Here is a 16802-nt window from a genome sequence, read left to right as displayed (position 1 = left end):
CTAAAGTCGCAAGCCTCATGGCGCGGCCCTGGCAAGAAAAATCCTTTAAACCCAAACCTCCACTATCAACAGAACAAGTAGGTGATTTACGAGCTACAGTCTCTAATCGAACGCGCCACAAAAAGGGCCATATCAGGCTATTAAGTTCACTATAAACCCATTTAGGGGGTACTAAAACGAGCGACACATAGAGCAACTTACGTAACGCTAATATGTTCAAAATAAGGACCTTGCCAATAAAGGACAAGGATCGCGACTTCCATCTAGAAAGAGTTTCAAGTTTGGACAAACGAGGTTCCCAATTATCGCGCTCAACGTCAACAGTATCGAAGAATACACCTAAAATCTTCATTTTCCTAACCCAAGTGAGACGAAGTGGCTCGTCGAGGCGGTCTTTCCAGGCACCAAGCCACATGGCCTCAGTCTTGGACAAATTAAGCTTCGCACCAGAGCCACGCTCATAAAACGCAATCGCGTCAAAAAGTGAGAAAAGGGAAGAATCGTTTTTAACAAAGGTCGTAGTATCGTCAGCATACTAGCCGACCTTAAACTGGACACCACCAGCCCCCGGCAAGAGAAGGGCCTTCGATCGCGGGAGAGTCCCTAATACGGCCGGTTAAAACTTAAAGGCAGAGAACATAAAGCATAGGGGACAGGGCGTCGCCCTGCCTGACCCCCCGCAGCAAGGGAACAGGATCGGAAAGGAAATCGTTAACTAGAATACGCATATAAGCGCCGTTATACAAAGTGAAAATTCAGCTACAAAAGGAGGGCCCAAAACCGAAGTGCTCTAAAAGATTCATCAGAAAGGACCGATTAACGCAATCGAAGGCTTTCTCCTGGTCTAAAGAGACGAGAATACCTGTCTCGCCGGTTCTCTCAATAAAATCGAGTGTGTCGCGAAGAAGAACCAAATTAGAAGAAATAGATCTACCTGGAAGAGAACATGTCTGATCAGGGTCTACAATAGACCGAAACACTTTACACAAAGGAAGGGTAAGGAATTTTGAACAAATTTTATAATCCACATTCAGTAACGAAATGGGGCGCCAGTTTTTTAGATTTTTACGATCATCTTTCTTATGAACAAGACGCGTAACACTCGATTTCATAGAGTCACACAGCTCACGGTAGGCGAGAGAGTCATCAAACATATCAACCCAAAAGGGCCCCAAGAGGGACCAGAGCGCAGAATAAAACTCAACAGTTAAGCCGTCAGAACCGGGCGTTTTGTTCCTATTAGAGAGGCGAAGGGCCTCCGACGCCTCGTTCAAAGAAAGAAGACCCTCGCATGATTCGCGCTCAGCATCCGATAACCGGCGGGTAATGTGCTCAAACAAATGGGGGTGGGCTACAGGGTGAATTGGCTCTTCAGAAAATAGGGACGAATAAAAACGCTCGTGAGCTTGAATCATGTCAGGAAGGGAAAAAACCTCTTGCCTCTCAGAATCAAAGACAGAGGAGAAGGAGCCTTTCTCGTGTCTCTCATTTTCAAAACCGAGAAAGAAACCAGAGGGAGACTCCCCCTCCCCTGCCCACTTAGCCCTGCTGCGAATCTTAGAACCCTCGAGCTAGGAATCTAAAAGCGACCGCAGAGCAGCCTATGAAGTCAGAATTTCAGGACTAGTAGAAATATCACCCGAAGCCAGACGATTCTTCAAGACAATCAAGCGATTGGTTAGAAAAACCTCCTGGGACGAGAGTAAACGATGTTTACGACGAGAAAAGGCGATCGCAGTGAGCTTAAAGTCAGACTTTAAAGACTCCCAAATATCGCGCTGAGAAGCAAAGCAATGCCGAAAGGTCAGAAAGTGCTCAATTAAATCCGAAATCTCTAAACAAAAGAATTCATCATCGAGGAGAGAACTGTTAAACTTCCAAACTCCCGGGTTTCGCAGGGGGAGAGCCGCAATATCATAGTCTAAAATAACAAAGTCATGATCTGAGAAAACGCATGGGAGAATATCGCACCTATTGACTTGACTACACAGAAGCCGTGGGACCAAAAATGTATCCAGTCTGCTGGCAATTGAAAGGTCTGGGCTGAACCAGGTGAACTGCCTGTCTCGGGGATGCAAAAGACGCCAAGCGTCACGGAGGTTACAGCGAAATTTTACGTCCGAAAAGCCGGAGTCGAGGGAAACCGACCTACCCAATTTGTCAAGCGCCAAGTCAAAACAATTCATATCCCCCCCGCCCCAATCAGGAGCCGGGAGTTTGGAACAAAAAAGGACGGCACCGACTGTAAGAAAATCTTTCTCTCAGCCGGAATCGTCGGCACATAAAGGTTAACTAGATTAAGATTACAATCGTAAAAATTAACAAGTAAGCTGAGAATGCGCCAACTTTGATCCTTCCGCCAAACAGAAGCATTATTACGAAAAACATCAGAACATAAGATAGCTACCCCCCTTTCCTCCCGACAGCAGAGGCCCATAAGCTGGGGCCTGGCCACGAAGAGGAGAAGGAGCGCAGAACAGCGTCATCGGAAATCATGGTTTCTTGAATGAAAGAAAAGTCTAGGCGTGAAGCACGAAATAAATCAGAGACCAGCGAAAACTTACGATTGACTTAAACCCCTAACATTAATCGTAGCGCACTTTAAAAAGGCTAAACTAAGTAGGGGCATCCTCACTTACTAACGACAGACGAGACGACTTGCCCAAAGCAGCGCGTCGGGATGAGCCATGTCGAGATCTCTTCCTTCGGCGAGAGGGCCGCTCAGACACAGGAGACATATTATCAGGCACAGCGTCGGAATCCATCAGTTCAGATGTGGCAATACTCTCAGGCTCAGACTCGTCACTCTCACCACTCGTATCGGTCAGGGAAGAAACGGGAAATTCCTGCACACCGGGAACTTGAACATCAGGGGCATCCTTGATGAGGCCTTGAGAATTTAAAAGGTCAGGCGCAGGCCCAGAAGAAAGGTCCGAGGCCAAGGGCTGGTCAAATTCAGCTTCCAGGGAATCGTCCTCAGAACCTGCCGAATCTTCCTCTGCATTCTTCACTGGGGGGCTATCAAGATCCACGTCACCTGAATCAGCATTCTCAGCATCTAGAGTAGGAGGGGGGGGAGGGGTGGGGCACATCCACGGGAAGGGGGTCAGCAGCAGGCTGGCTCGGGGGCTCAGCATAAACGGCATCTCGATGCGAAAGCCTGCGGCGATACCAAGAGTGGAAAGGAAAGGAAAGGAACTTTATTTAAGTGTCTAGTCGTTTTAGCGCTGGAGCACTAATTGGGACACTGTAAACTGAAATTAACGATGAAAGCAAATCAAGTCAAAGGTTGGTTTTTGAATTAGCGGCCAATGGCCATGTGGCCAGGTTCTTTACAAATACAGCATCGAACCCCAGCAGGACAATCAGTGGCATGATGGCCAATCACTTTACATTTAAAGCAGAGCATCTGACGACACTCTTGGGCCAAATGATCTGGCTAGTTGCATCTTCTACAGGTCTTCGTACTGGACACGAAGAAGGTACTTACCAAAACGAAGGTATGACGGGATGGGGTCGATCATCGATACACATGCGAAGAGTACGGATACCACTCTGGACCTGGGGGAAGCCCTGGATGGAGGAGCGACGCTGAGAGTAAACAGTGCCATACTTCGACAACGGAAGGTCAAGGCCGAGTCAGGTAACTCAAAAGGAGCGTCGTACAGAGCAACATAAGACAAGGCTCTGCCTGCAAGATGAGCTGCATGAGGCTGGTTTCCAACAAAGAAAGACGTCTTCTGCAGAAATTTGTTTCGGATCTCCTCTTTCGTGAAGGTGAGGACCACTGACCCATTTTGGGATCTCTGAAGACAACGGACTGACGTCGGAGGAAAGCCACTCTCACCAAGCTATCAAAGATTTGCTTAGTCGTAACTGAGCTGTCAGGGAGTGTGAAGTATGCAGAAGCAGGAAGATCAGGCATGACATTCAAAACATCAAAATGCTCTCTTTCCAAAGAAGACAGATAAGACCTGCGACGCGGAGCTACACTGGAAACTTTTGGACGAGAATCAACAGCACTAAGAGTCAATCTATGAGCATAAGAGCCACCAGGACTGGTATCCATGTGGCATGGCAAATCAGATTGGCCAGCTCCAGAAACAGAGGGAGGCACAGGCGTATTCTCAACAATATCAGACCACAGAGGAGATACAGTCGTAGGCTGAGACACACCGAAAACAATTTAGGGTAGGACCCACGCCGTTCCCTCCCGGCAGGTACTTAGGACAGGGTCTAACAAAAAAAGAAAAAAGCCAATTAGTACTGTTTCGGCCTTCTGGGCCTCATCAGTGCAGTGATGATGTCTGGGATGGAGGTTGAGCTTATAAAGCCACCCCAAATGTCCCACACATGCGGTACATCTAAGCCATGCCAGAGTGCTCAAACTAGCGAGCTAGTAAGTATGCACAATTGCTAGCGGCAATGACTCATCCCAGTAGAGTGCTCAATTTGGACATGAAAGCAAAAGCTTTGTAATGCCAAAGAGCTATATCTATATTTATGATATATTGATGAAACACCAGAATTTCTCCTTTTACTAAAAAATCATATCTTCACCGCGCGCAGTGAACATTTCATTTTTATCTTTCACATGTGAGGATATAGGTGTTGTCAATGTAACCAACACGATTAGCCAATAAAACGCGAGCTTTCGCTTCATTGTAAGAAATATTTGCGCTTTAATATAATTCTTCTCTACTACATTAACATTTTTATTGCAAAATTTGACATTATCATGATTTGTTTTCCATAACTTTCATGTCTTGTTTCATATTACACAACATGCGTGTTTCAGAGGTTGGTGACCCCTTTTTCATCATTTGGAAAATGAATAAAACAAGTTGTTTTATATCTAGACATTTCATCAATATCTATGTAAGAAACAAAACATTACATGGCCGCTTGGGTATACGAATTGCATCTTCTCGTGCTGAAAGTATCTCAGCGAACGAGTGAGAGATACTTAAATATACTAGTGTTGATAAATAATCGGTGCAATTGTCAGGGAGTTGATCTTTAGCTGCTAAGTGGATAAAAACAGTTTCTTCACAGTAGGTGCTCCGGGTTCAAATCCTGTCCAGGGATGCAACTTTTACTTTATCTCTTTTGATCTGCTCCATAAGTCCTGGCACAGGGTTATCTAAATTGACGATAACAGTCAGTTATTGTCGATAATCGTAGATAGGTAGAGGATACGTTGTGTGACGTCAACCGGTATTAAACCCATTACCCTTCATTGCTCGATTATTGATCAAAGTTTGACCACTTTTCCCGTCTTTCAAAGCCAATAAAAAAGCGAAATTTCATTCAAAAGGTTCTAAAAATAACATCGGTATATTTGGGATGATTTCGGAGAATAAATAAAGTGGAAAAGTGTGTTGAGGTGATAGGCACTTTAAGAACGCTACCAATTCAGAGTAAATTATTCGGATAAAATCATTTGCATATGCTAGAAACACAATGACTTTCTAAAAACCCTCTAGTATTTAAATTTATTGGTAATTACAAATATGATCCATAATAAAAGTGTTCTTCAACCGATTTGTCTTGCAAACGTCTAGTGTAAAAAATCTTTAGTTTTGTGTGCAGTAAGCGGCTTCGTTGATTGGCAGCAGCAGAGGTGGAGCTTGCAAGTTTTATCCTTTACAATTTGGTTAAATCGAGCTTTGTTGGGACTACCAACAAATCCTGGAACTATACATAGACATACATACATACATACATACATACTTAATTGACCGCTCCCCATAGGGGCTTCGCAGGGCCAATGAAACGTAACGAAATGAAGGAACAGAACAACAACAACAACAACAACAACAACAACAACACTTAAGAATCCAGACTGACTGGAGGCAAACCAGTCAGCTATTTACAAGTGCAACTGGGAAGTTGAACTAGGGGCTACCAGAATCAGATTCAACGAGTGGTCAGAGCGGGTCTTGAACCCGGAATCTCCGTATCTCAAGGCATGCGCCCGAACGACTGGTCCACACTGCTTCCTACAACCTAATTTTTGGGTTGTGAACGGTTGACAACCAAGAAATTGAAAAATGGCTCAAATCGCGTCGGATCTGGAGAATAATCAAACAGGAAGAAAGCTATCCACAATGGCAATAAGGTTACCCTTTTTAATTGAGATTCATTGCCAACGAGTCAGGCCTTCTGAAGACAGAAGGCCTGGCGAGGCGGCAGCTTATAGAGCCGCGAGAAGATTTTTAGGCGGACGAAATCTCAGAAGCGCTTCAAATTTGAGTGTAATGTAGACCAAAAGCTGTAATGTAGACCAAAGCGATGAAATGTTGACCGTAGCGATAACCAATGAGAGTGCCGCACGAGTACGCCGCGTGATGTTTGCAGCCGCCAGATCACGCAAGCTTGGCTCGTTGGCACTTTAGCGACAGCTATAACTAGTTTTATATAATTCTATTCTTAAGCTTTTTATCGGGATTCCCATACAAATCCTTATATTTTTGTTGGCCATGCTCACACTGAGCTTGGGGTGCCTGTGCTACTATCGGAACTGTATAATATTATCCCGGTTTAAGCATTTCGTTTCGCACGTTGAAAGTATGCTTGATGGCCAAGGGTAAATGAGCTGTTGTCTGATCATGGTGGTAGTGGTGGTAGTAGTAATGGTAGCAGTAGTGGTAGTAGTAGTGGTAGTAGTAGTGGTAGCAGTAGTGGTAGCACAGGCAGACAACCCTAAGGATGCGAGAGGGCGTGACGTCACGTTATTTTGAGATAACGGCCGATTCAACTGATCGAGGAAAAAAAAAATTCAAATCACGATGTTTCTTTTCGAAAAGTCATTTTATGGGCAGCTAGATAAATAAAGTTCACTCACCTACTATTTTCTGCGTTGTCCTGAGTGATTTGATGGGTTTTTGGGACGCCTCGATTTCCTCTTCAGATCACACATGTGACGATACGTGTGATCTGAAGAGGAAATCGAAGCGTCCCAAAAACCCATCAAATCACTCAGGACAATGCAGAAAATAGTAGGTGAGTGAACTTAACGTGACGTCACGCGCTCTCGCATCCTTAGGGTTGTCTGCCTTTGGTGGTGGTAGTAGTAGTAGTGGTAGGAGTCGTAGTCGTAGTCTTAGAAGTAGCAGTAGTGGTAGCAGTAATCATGTTTATTGAGTATACCCACGTCTCGAGAAGTGGTTTACAGAAGGGTTCTCGAATAAAACTAAAACCAGATAAGAAATACAAAACAAACAATGGGCAATGTGCCACTTAAGAATCCTATTCTAGTGGCTTTTCTTATAAGGTGGTAAGAATAATAATAATAAAAATAATAATAATAATAATAATAATAATAATAATAATAATAATAATAATGATAATAATAATAATAATAATGATAATAATAATAATAATATCAAGAATAATAATAATGACTTAATTGCAGAATATCCAAGTGAATGGCTCTTCACCCGCAATGTCAGAAGTATCTAAAATCAGAATATACATGGGATCTTTCCTCAGCTTGCGCTAATAAAAATCTTGAAGAATGCCTTACAAATTGTTTATGGTCTTTAAAGTTTTTGATGGTAATAGGAAGTTTATTCTCTACTTGCACAAATCCCGTAATACATCTCTTTTAACCCCCACCCCCCTCCCTCCAAAGAAAAAAAAAATAATAATAATAATGAGCGAATGTGAGAATGATATATACACATGAGAAATGAGATGTTGATAGAACCCACTGGGAACTCGGAAAAAATCCGAGCCCCAATAATAATAATAATAATAATAATAATAATAATAAAATTTTATACGCACTGCCTTCGAATGATTTCTTTTGGGACATCTTCGTGTCCAAGGAGCAATTGCAGACAATGATTATGCTAACTGATTTATTACGAGATTGGTGCAAGTAGATAATTAAAACTTGACGCTACTTGATCTTGAAACTTGTTTAAACCTTTTGTTAAGTTGCCCATGGGGCTGACTTCAAGGCACGGCCAGGAAATTCGTCTAAAAGTATATGGTATAAGCTAGTATAGTCTTCCAAAAAGGCTTTATCCTGTCCTTGCTCGTTTCTCGTTGCTCTGCTGCTCTTGTTTTAGATCTGTTCAGAATTTTCAACCGCATTCCTGGGATGAATCCTAGATTTCTTACAATTCAAAACTACTAACACGAATGGAATTAGAAATGCCACAAATAAAGTTGCTCCCGTCATGTAAAATGAATAGACGTAGTTTCCTGTCTTGTCTGCCATCAGGCCTGTGAAGTGAGAGAGTTGCACCCGTTAAAACAATATTTTACAACAATGCTAAGAAATTTAGTTAATCGCGGTGAATAGTTATAAAGTTTAAAAGGTGAACATGATAAATCCGCCTAGAAAGTTGAATGTATACAGCTATATACAGGTGGCGGCAATTTTGGGTTACAAATGACCTCAGAAAAACAATATGGCTACCCTGAGTGAATTTGAATGCGGCAAATATGGTTTACGGTTTTCCATCTTCTCGGGATAATTGACATAGTTACCGTCGCTTTCACCTTTCTCTACTAATTCTCTATCCCATAATACAGTTCATTTGGAAAGGGGGGGGTGGGGTTATTTTTATAAGTAATCACATGATCTCGAGTGCAATTTGGGCAACAAATTTTTATGTTGCAAAAAGTAGACGTCGCTTTTACTTTTTGCAACATAAAAAATTGTTGCTCGAGGAGGTTGTAATACGTGCAACAAACCATCTCAATTTGCAACTCAACATCGTTGCGCGACAAGTTGCACGGAAAACGTTTCCCGTATTTCTGGGTCTTAAGTAACTTACCAGCAATTGGCCCGCCGGCCGCTGCAGAGAGGGAATAAGACATACTGCCGATGGCAAAAGATGCTGTTCTTTTCTTGGTGTCCACACAGCTTAGCAATATGTAAGCCGACGTTGTTATAAATATTCCATCGCTTAAACCATAGGCAGTACTGAAGAGTATTAGATGCCAGTACTTCGTAGAAAATGGCAGCAAAAATGTAGCTATGCAGGCTATTAACATAGATAGTTGGTAAATGTAAACAGGATTCACACTTTTCGCGTTACACAACCCTCCCGTTATTAGACGCGCTATGGACGAAGCAAGTCCGATGAAGATGAATAAACGAGAGGCTTCCTGGGCTGTGATGTAAATTTCTTCGGAAAATTTAACCTACAGAAGTAAAGGCAAAACAATAACACATTGTTTAGCGTTGCCAAGCTTGAATTTTTCTCTTAAAAAAGTAAGTGATAACCTCAGTTGCTCAAATTGTCCAGTTAAGTACCAAGCTCACTTTTACCTTTCATCTATAACCTGCACTTTAAATATTTGCATTTCTTTCAGTCACAGGTCCTTTCACGGGAACATATGAGCCCAACAAATTGACTTTCTTCCAACAGAGTGGCTTCATAGCTCAGTTGGTAGAGCAATGTACCGGGATCACAGAGGTCGAGGGTTCAAATCCCTTTGAGGCAGCTGATTTTTTCAGGTGTCTACAAGAGACAATTGCTTAAATTGTCCAGATAAGTACAAGATTCACTTCACTCTTTCGTCTATAACCCGCCCTTCAAATACAAACAATTGCTTAATTTAAATTCTCTAGATATAAGTGCGAGGATCTCTTCTCACTCTTAAATTAGCAAGGCGTTATTAAATGCTGCCCATCATTTGGTATTCAAGTAGCCATTTGATGGTTTTATGCCTACTCTCTTTTCTGTTTGGATAGAAAGCGATTGACATTTTACCTCACAATAGAAGCAATATTACTGTCGTTTGAGTAAAATAAAGGAAAAATTGTTTAACTCGTTCAATTGGATCGTAGTACAACTGAGGGAAGGAACTGGCGAGTTTTGTAGAACACCTACAGGATACGGCCACAATTAATATGCCATTCAGATAATTAATATGTTTTGAATAAGTATGACTTTAATGACAACTTACTAAACTGATGTAAATGGTGTACATTCCAAAACCTGCAGCCACAAAAGAAATCGCTGCAGCGGTGAAGGTAGGAAATTTCCAAACGCTGCAATACAGAGAAATGCCCTTCTTTTCTTCGTCTTTTGTTTCTTCGTTATCATTTTCGAGATTTGTTTCCTTTGGGGTATTGTTGTCTACGTTTGGGCTGAAAGCCAAACTGAGGATGCAAATTACCCCGTAAAATGCTGTCATTATTCTCAAACTTTCTCTCCATCCAAAAGCGTCCAAAAGTATTTGAAGCAATGGTCCTGTGTATAGAACGCCCAAGCTTGCTCCCAATGATACAATGCCTGTAGCTGTGGACAGTTTTTTTTCAAAATACTGTCCAATTACGAGATAACACGAGTTGCAGATGAAACATGCTCCTAAGCCGAGGATGAAGCTATACGTGAAGTACATGTGAGTGATGCTCTGAACAAAGGAAGTGGCTACTAAGCCTGTTGCGCAAAGTAATCCACCCAAAAATGTCGTGATTCGGCAACTGAAGCGATCACAGACAGCCAGCCAGCGGACTTGCAAACCAGATCATACCCAAGGTTGCCGAGCCAACGAAAGCTGTCAATGATAAGTGACACATGCAATATAAGTGTGAATCTGTGGGCATTTGCAATGCTTGCTTACGCCTATCAGTAATGATTAAATCACCCACAAATATTTAATTCTCAGGCCAATAAAGAAAAAAAAAATGCTGAAGACAAGATGTTTACAAGTTGTTTACTGTATTCCGGCTGAGCGCCAAGCATCATTGCAAGAGGGTCACAATATGAAAAGTGGATTGTGAAAAGTACAAATCAAATCCCAGATTAGAACATAATGAACTTTCTTGGACATTTTGGGGAGGATCACTGTTAGGATTGAACATCCATTGCGAAATAACGAAAGTTAACGTTCGGCTTTCTTTGAAACAAAGATCGCGGAACGTGGCATTCGAAATTTGGGAATGCCAAATATGGAACGGGGAATCTTTAATTACTTTCGACACTTCGACACTTCGACACTAAATGTTACTCTGGTTTGAAACATTTTGAGTTTATCCAGGAGCTCATCAATTAAGGGGAGCCTCCATCTCCACTAATTCCTTGAGTCAACCCTTTCCTCAGTAAACTGATCTTTAAGAACAGGTTTTCCCCGAAAAAAGTATATTTCCCTTTACGCTTAGGTAGCTCTGTTTTGATCGGCTTCACAACAGTGGGCGTGCTGAATCTCTTTAGGGGTTCTATAATTTAATGTACTCGGGAAAGGGTTGACTCCTAGGCCAAGTATGAGCCTTAACGAGCGCCTGATTTTGCTGAATAATCATCAGTTACCATTTTAAAGACCATTGTAACACTGGGCACTGCTCTAATAGCATAACATGCTACTTTTACTAGCACAACCACTGAGGGATTATTAAGCTACACCAAAAGTCTATTACCAAAGAGTAAGAAAATGGTATCGGGTTTGTCCCTACCAACGACAGAAAAGTGTTTGTTTTTAAACCAAGTTTTGCCGGAAAATAATCAGAAGACCTAATAGGTTAACTCAATGTGTACCACTTCAAATCTCTCGAGGTTAAGATTCCTTGTATATTGCATTTGCATTACAATGCACCTGGAACCAGGTGCCCAGAGCTCATAAATAGGAGCTTCCTTATGTACTATATCCTTGAGTCAACGATATAGCGCGTATCTGCTATATTACGCGTATCTTTCTATTTTTGGAACTAACCCTTCTGTAGGAGACTAACCTTTATATTAATTTGCACAAATTGCTTACATTGGTTTTGCCTTTTTTTGTCTTCGTTGGCAATAACTTTATTCTGATTGGCCATTCTAAACAGTGAGTTCACAGCAGACGCGTTCTAAAAACAGAAACTTGCGCGCAAAGGTTGACTCATAGGGTCTGTATGGGAGAGGCAAGCTCGTACTCATGGGCTCCTGCTGGAACAAAATTGAGTTAGCCGATTTGGTCTATTGTTTATTTTCCCGCAAAAAAATTGGTTTAAAAAGAGACACTGATGGGGACAAGATAAATTTGGGATGGACTCTTGGCTACACATAACAATTCTCCAAACTATGAAACTATGAATTCAAAATATAGGAAATGTAATCTTCTTGAACGACGGAATGAAAATGAAACAAAAGATAGATGGATCATCGCATAAACTCTTTTTTTATAGGAAAATTTTTATAAGAAAGTTCAGGCTCCGATTAACCAAAATTTTAAGGAAAGGAAAGGAACTTTATTAAAGTGTGTAGTATTCTAGCACTGGAGCACTGATTGGGGACACTGAAATCAACAAATTACCGAAAATCAAATCAAAAGTTGGTTTTTGAGGAGATGGGAAAACCGGAGTACCCGGAGAAATACATCTCGATGCAGCACCAGGGTTACCGTTACCAGCTTGTAAACAGGGCCTTAAATTGTTTTATGCGTACCGCAAAGCCAGCTACAAAAAAAAAATAGGTCCGCAATGCGTACTTGGGGTCTTATGCTTAGTTTAACTCCATTCAGCCCACCATGCGTCCATGCGTGATTGGTTGAAAATTTGCCACAATGCAGCAGCGAAATGGGTTTGTTCAGTATGCTTCAAATTTCAGGCCCTGTTTTGAATTTTATATTAATGACTTGCCGCTAATCTTTCTCTTATTGCAATTTGCACACTTTAGACAACTTTTGGTGCACACTACAGCATCTCTATCAGCTATTTACTAGTAACAGAAGCACTAGAATGGCTAAAAAACAAGCATGACACTGTCATTTATTCATACGATCTTATAAATGATCAAGAGAATGTTGAAATTCAACTAGAATTCTAAGATGAATCATCAGTAGATGTTCAATAAACAAGTACCCTCAGAGCTTGGTGCAAATTCCCAAACTACTGGAAATCACAGTCCATCAGCAATAAAAATGTATAAACAGCCAAGAGGAATATCTGATGACCAATTACGTGAATCAGTTAGATCATTAAATAATTAAAAATGCAATGCAAAGCTTTCAACAGGGTGCTTTCATGGACTAGAAATAAATGAAAACCTCAACAGCCTGAAGTCACAAAATGTTGAACCAGTTTATTTATTTGTAACTGGAGGTCAGGTAGTGCTGGGAAAAGCCATTTGGTCAAAACAATTTACCACACTGTAGTAAAAATCTATAGACATGCTCCAATGAATCCTGAGAATCCAACAGTGTTACTAGCAGCATCTACTGGAGTAGCAGGAATAAACATTGATGGTACACACAGCATTCGCAGTACCTAAAAATACAGGTGATGATGTGGGGGAAACTCCAGGTCCTACAATATTTGATATCATTGATCTAGCAACCACTGTGTCCACTGACTCTAGCCAAGGAAATGAAGCAATCTTTGGTGTGAATGCTGGTAAGCAATGTGTAGCAATGTCACTTACTGCTATTATATACCATCAAATACAAGATAATTCTACTTTGAACAATTCTACTTTGATAACTCTACTTTGAACAATATTTTGGTTATTGGAAATAATCTATACAGTTCTGGGCGACCCTAAAAGCCGGAATAACGGAACGGCGGAACGGCGGAATGGCGGAATGGCGGAATGGCGGAACGGCGGAAAATGACCCCAAATCCTAAAAGACGGAATGACGGAAAATCACCCGAAATCCTAAAAGACGGAACGGCGGAAAATGACCCCAAATCCTAAAAGACGGAATGACGGAAAATCACCCCAAATCCTAAAAGACGGAATTATCCAAAATCGAAAACCAGTAACACCACGTTAGAGTTAATGTAACTCGAAACGACTGAAGTTATTTCTCGCTTATTGCCCTAACAATCAACCACAATAGCATGCTTAATTGGCTATGTTAAAAACTTGTGTACATCTGTATACTTTTCACCTGAATTCTGACTGCATAATTTGCGCGAAACTGCAGCAATTATTCGAAAATATAAATCAACTAGAATTTATATCACAAGTAACTAACATTAACGAAAACTATTAATATCAACAATTCGTCGCCTGGCCCTAAAATTAACTGGAAATAATCTCAACAATAACTAACATTATCCGGAACTGTCAATATAAACCATGTTCACAACTGTTGACGTTTCGACGTCAAACCTTAACAAGAAATGACTTGCAGTGAAAACTATGCGAAAATGTCTTGTCTTTTGGAAGATTGTTTTTCTACCACGGTCATAATAATTATTGGTAATAGGACTGAGTGGAGTCCAATTTAGACTACCGCACAGCGCGAGTCTGATTTGTTCTTCACGAGTATTATTACAGACCGAATTGGACGACACGTAGTCTTTTTGTCTGCATTAGACTTCCCTTTCAGGGAGGGCAATTTAAAGGTCATACTCAGTGCATACTAGCCCACACAGAGTCGACGATTTGCGTCTTGTCGCTTTCGTCACAAATTTCATCTCCACGTGGCGACGTGTTGTCGCTAGCTGTCAAATCTTTCTCGCGCTTGACATATCCCAGATGTTATGTTAAAAATAATTTTATTGGATTCCCACTGAATTGAGATATATTTGAAGGAAAATACCTGCGAACACTACTTTCTGTCTCTGTGGTTTTATGGTAATTTTTCGACAATCTGTGGCTTTTAGGAATTAACTCGCTTTTCTTATTGATCAAGCCGAAACCAACAGTGGAATTGCACGCATTTTAGACATCCTATTCAAGTGATAACTATTGATGAACGGCTCCAACGATTAGATATCTACAAGAGCCGTGGTCTGTCCTCTTGTCTACCCAGCGTGACGGAGTGACGGCGTGACACAAGTAATACGAGAATTGATAGTAAAAATCTGAAGGATAACCAATTTTTAACAACAACAAAAGAATTATTTTACACGGGAAGGGGGTCTCGCAAACCCGTACCTTTTTTCCCTTTTAGGATTTCGGGTGATTTTCCGTCATTCCGTCTTTTAGGATTTGGGGTGATTTTCCGTCATTCCGTCTTTTAGGATTTGGGGTCATTTTCCGCCGTTCCGCCATTCCGCCATTCCGCCATTCGGCCGTTCCGCCGTTCCGTCATTCCGGCTTTTAGGGTCGCCCAAATAACAAAGAACAAACAAGCCAGGAAAGTGTAGTTAATTTTCGAAATGAAAGAAAGAAAGAAAACCAATCTGAAACAGCACAAAAGATCAATTTTGAAAAAGAAATAACTTACCTTGAACAATTACAACTAATTTGCGACGGAAATCTCTTCAATCTTTTCCCAAAACAGGGAAAACGACCGCTGATTTTTTTACAAACGACGGACGCCAGAAGCAAAATGGCCGACATTTGACAAACAATGACTCGCAATTACTAGTACCCAGTCTACAAGCCAGACTGTCACGTGTGTTCTCGTCCTCAAAGTGACAAACTGAAAAGATTTGCCTCTGACTTAGGAGTCTTTATGCATAATGCATAAGACCCCAAAAACACAAAAAACAACAACAAACAACTACAACAAAAAAAATTTGTTAGAGTCCCAGGTAGGCTTTTACAGATCGTGCTAGCAAACTTTTTGACATAATTTTTGCTTATTTTTTTTAAAGTAGCACTGCTAGCATAATCGGTATATATTGATAAGCCTGAGACCATTTTTGGTCAATGTTATAGCTGCATCCGTTTTCTAACGGTGGAAAGGCCTCCCCGGAAGTGTTGATCCCAGTGCCTCTCATTTGCGAATGAGTCACACCGACAGAAAACTTGCAACTCTCTGAGGGAATTTGAACCAGAAAACATAGCCGGAGGCTGTTTCTTTAACACAACGAAAGCAAAATACAATAGAAGACGAGCTTGTGACACCAAAAACGTTTAGCTACATGATTTTATTTGTGTTTTGCATGAAAGTCGTTGTGAAAATAAGTGCGTGACAAACACTTACTGTCCCAGACAACGGAAATAGCTAGCTAGTGTTGCCATTAATGACAAATATTTGATACATTTTTTGGACTTATTTCGCTTGTTTTGCAAAAGGAATAATTTTAGGAAAAAGTGGCATAATTTGGGCAAAAATTGGGCCCTGCTAGTAGCATAATATTCTAGTTTTACCAGCACAATCGATAACAGCCTAGTACCAGGGTATTCGGCAGTCAAGCCTACAAGGAATTTGTCAATAAACATGTCGGGCTGAATAATAGGCCTTACATCTTATCACGTAAAACATCAAAGTTCTTTTGTTGATTGACTACTATAAATACAAGAATGCAATGGTTCAGTTGTCACTCAACAAAAGAATTCTGATCCGTTACGTGATTAAGGGTACGGTCTATTTCCAACAGCTCATGATTCTATTGGACGTTCATCGACAGGGCCTCAAATTTTGCAGTTTTGTGGGGTGCTAATTCGGATAGTATAAACATTTTAAATGGCAGTTATCCCCGTAGTAGGTCACTCCGTGAATTAACAACGATGCAACGACCGCTAAAGCCATCGCCCTAAGCGGATAAAACGGATGGACCTTGCCACTGAGGCGTGAAGCGTTAATAACTGTTACGTAATTCATCGTGAAAGTGGTACAACTGTACCCTAGTCCCAGAGGTCTTCTTCTCGCACGAAATTTAGCCGCAGAAAGCAACAATTAAAGACTGATTCTCTTCGCGCCTAAATTTACTCTGAGAAGAAGAAGAAGAAGAAGAATTATGATGGAAAAAGCCTCTGAGACCAGGGGCAACTGCAGCATGCGAGGGCATCCTGCGGGTGAAACAAGAGCCGAAAAACGCTAGATGCTCTGGGAGGCTAATGCAGCTGTAAAAGAGAGGAAAAAATACATCAAGGTACGTTGATGACTAACCTGCTCTTTCTCTCGTCTCTTCAAAATAGTCAATTAACTCCGGAAATAAAACTCCAAAGCTAAGCACAAAC

General features: G+C 41.3%; 1 pseudogene; it reads right to left on the bottom strand.

The window, feature by feature from the left end:
• Positions 1-7680: 7680 nt before the first annotated feature.
• Positions 7681-16802, bottom strand: part of LOC138026986 (monocarboxylate transporter 8-like) — a 9304-nt pseudogene continuing 182 nt past the window's right edge.

Source organism: Montipora capricornis, chromosome 12 (assembly GCF_036669925.1).
Source record: "Montipora capricornis isolate CH-2021 chromosome 12, ASM3666992v2, whole genome shotgun sequence".
NCBI classification, from domain to species: domain Eukaryota; kingdom Metazoa; phylum Cnidaria; class Anthozoa; order Scleractinia; family Acroporidae; genus Montipora; species Montipora capricornis.
This window is presented reverse-complemented; position numbering and strand designations above follow the sequence as displayed.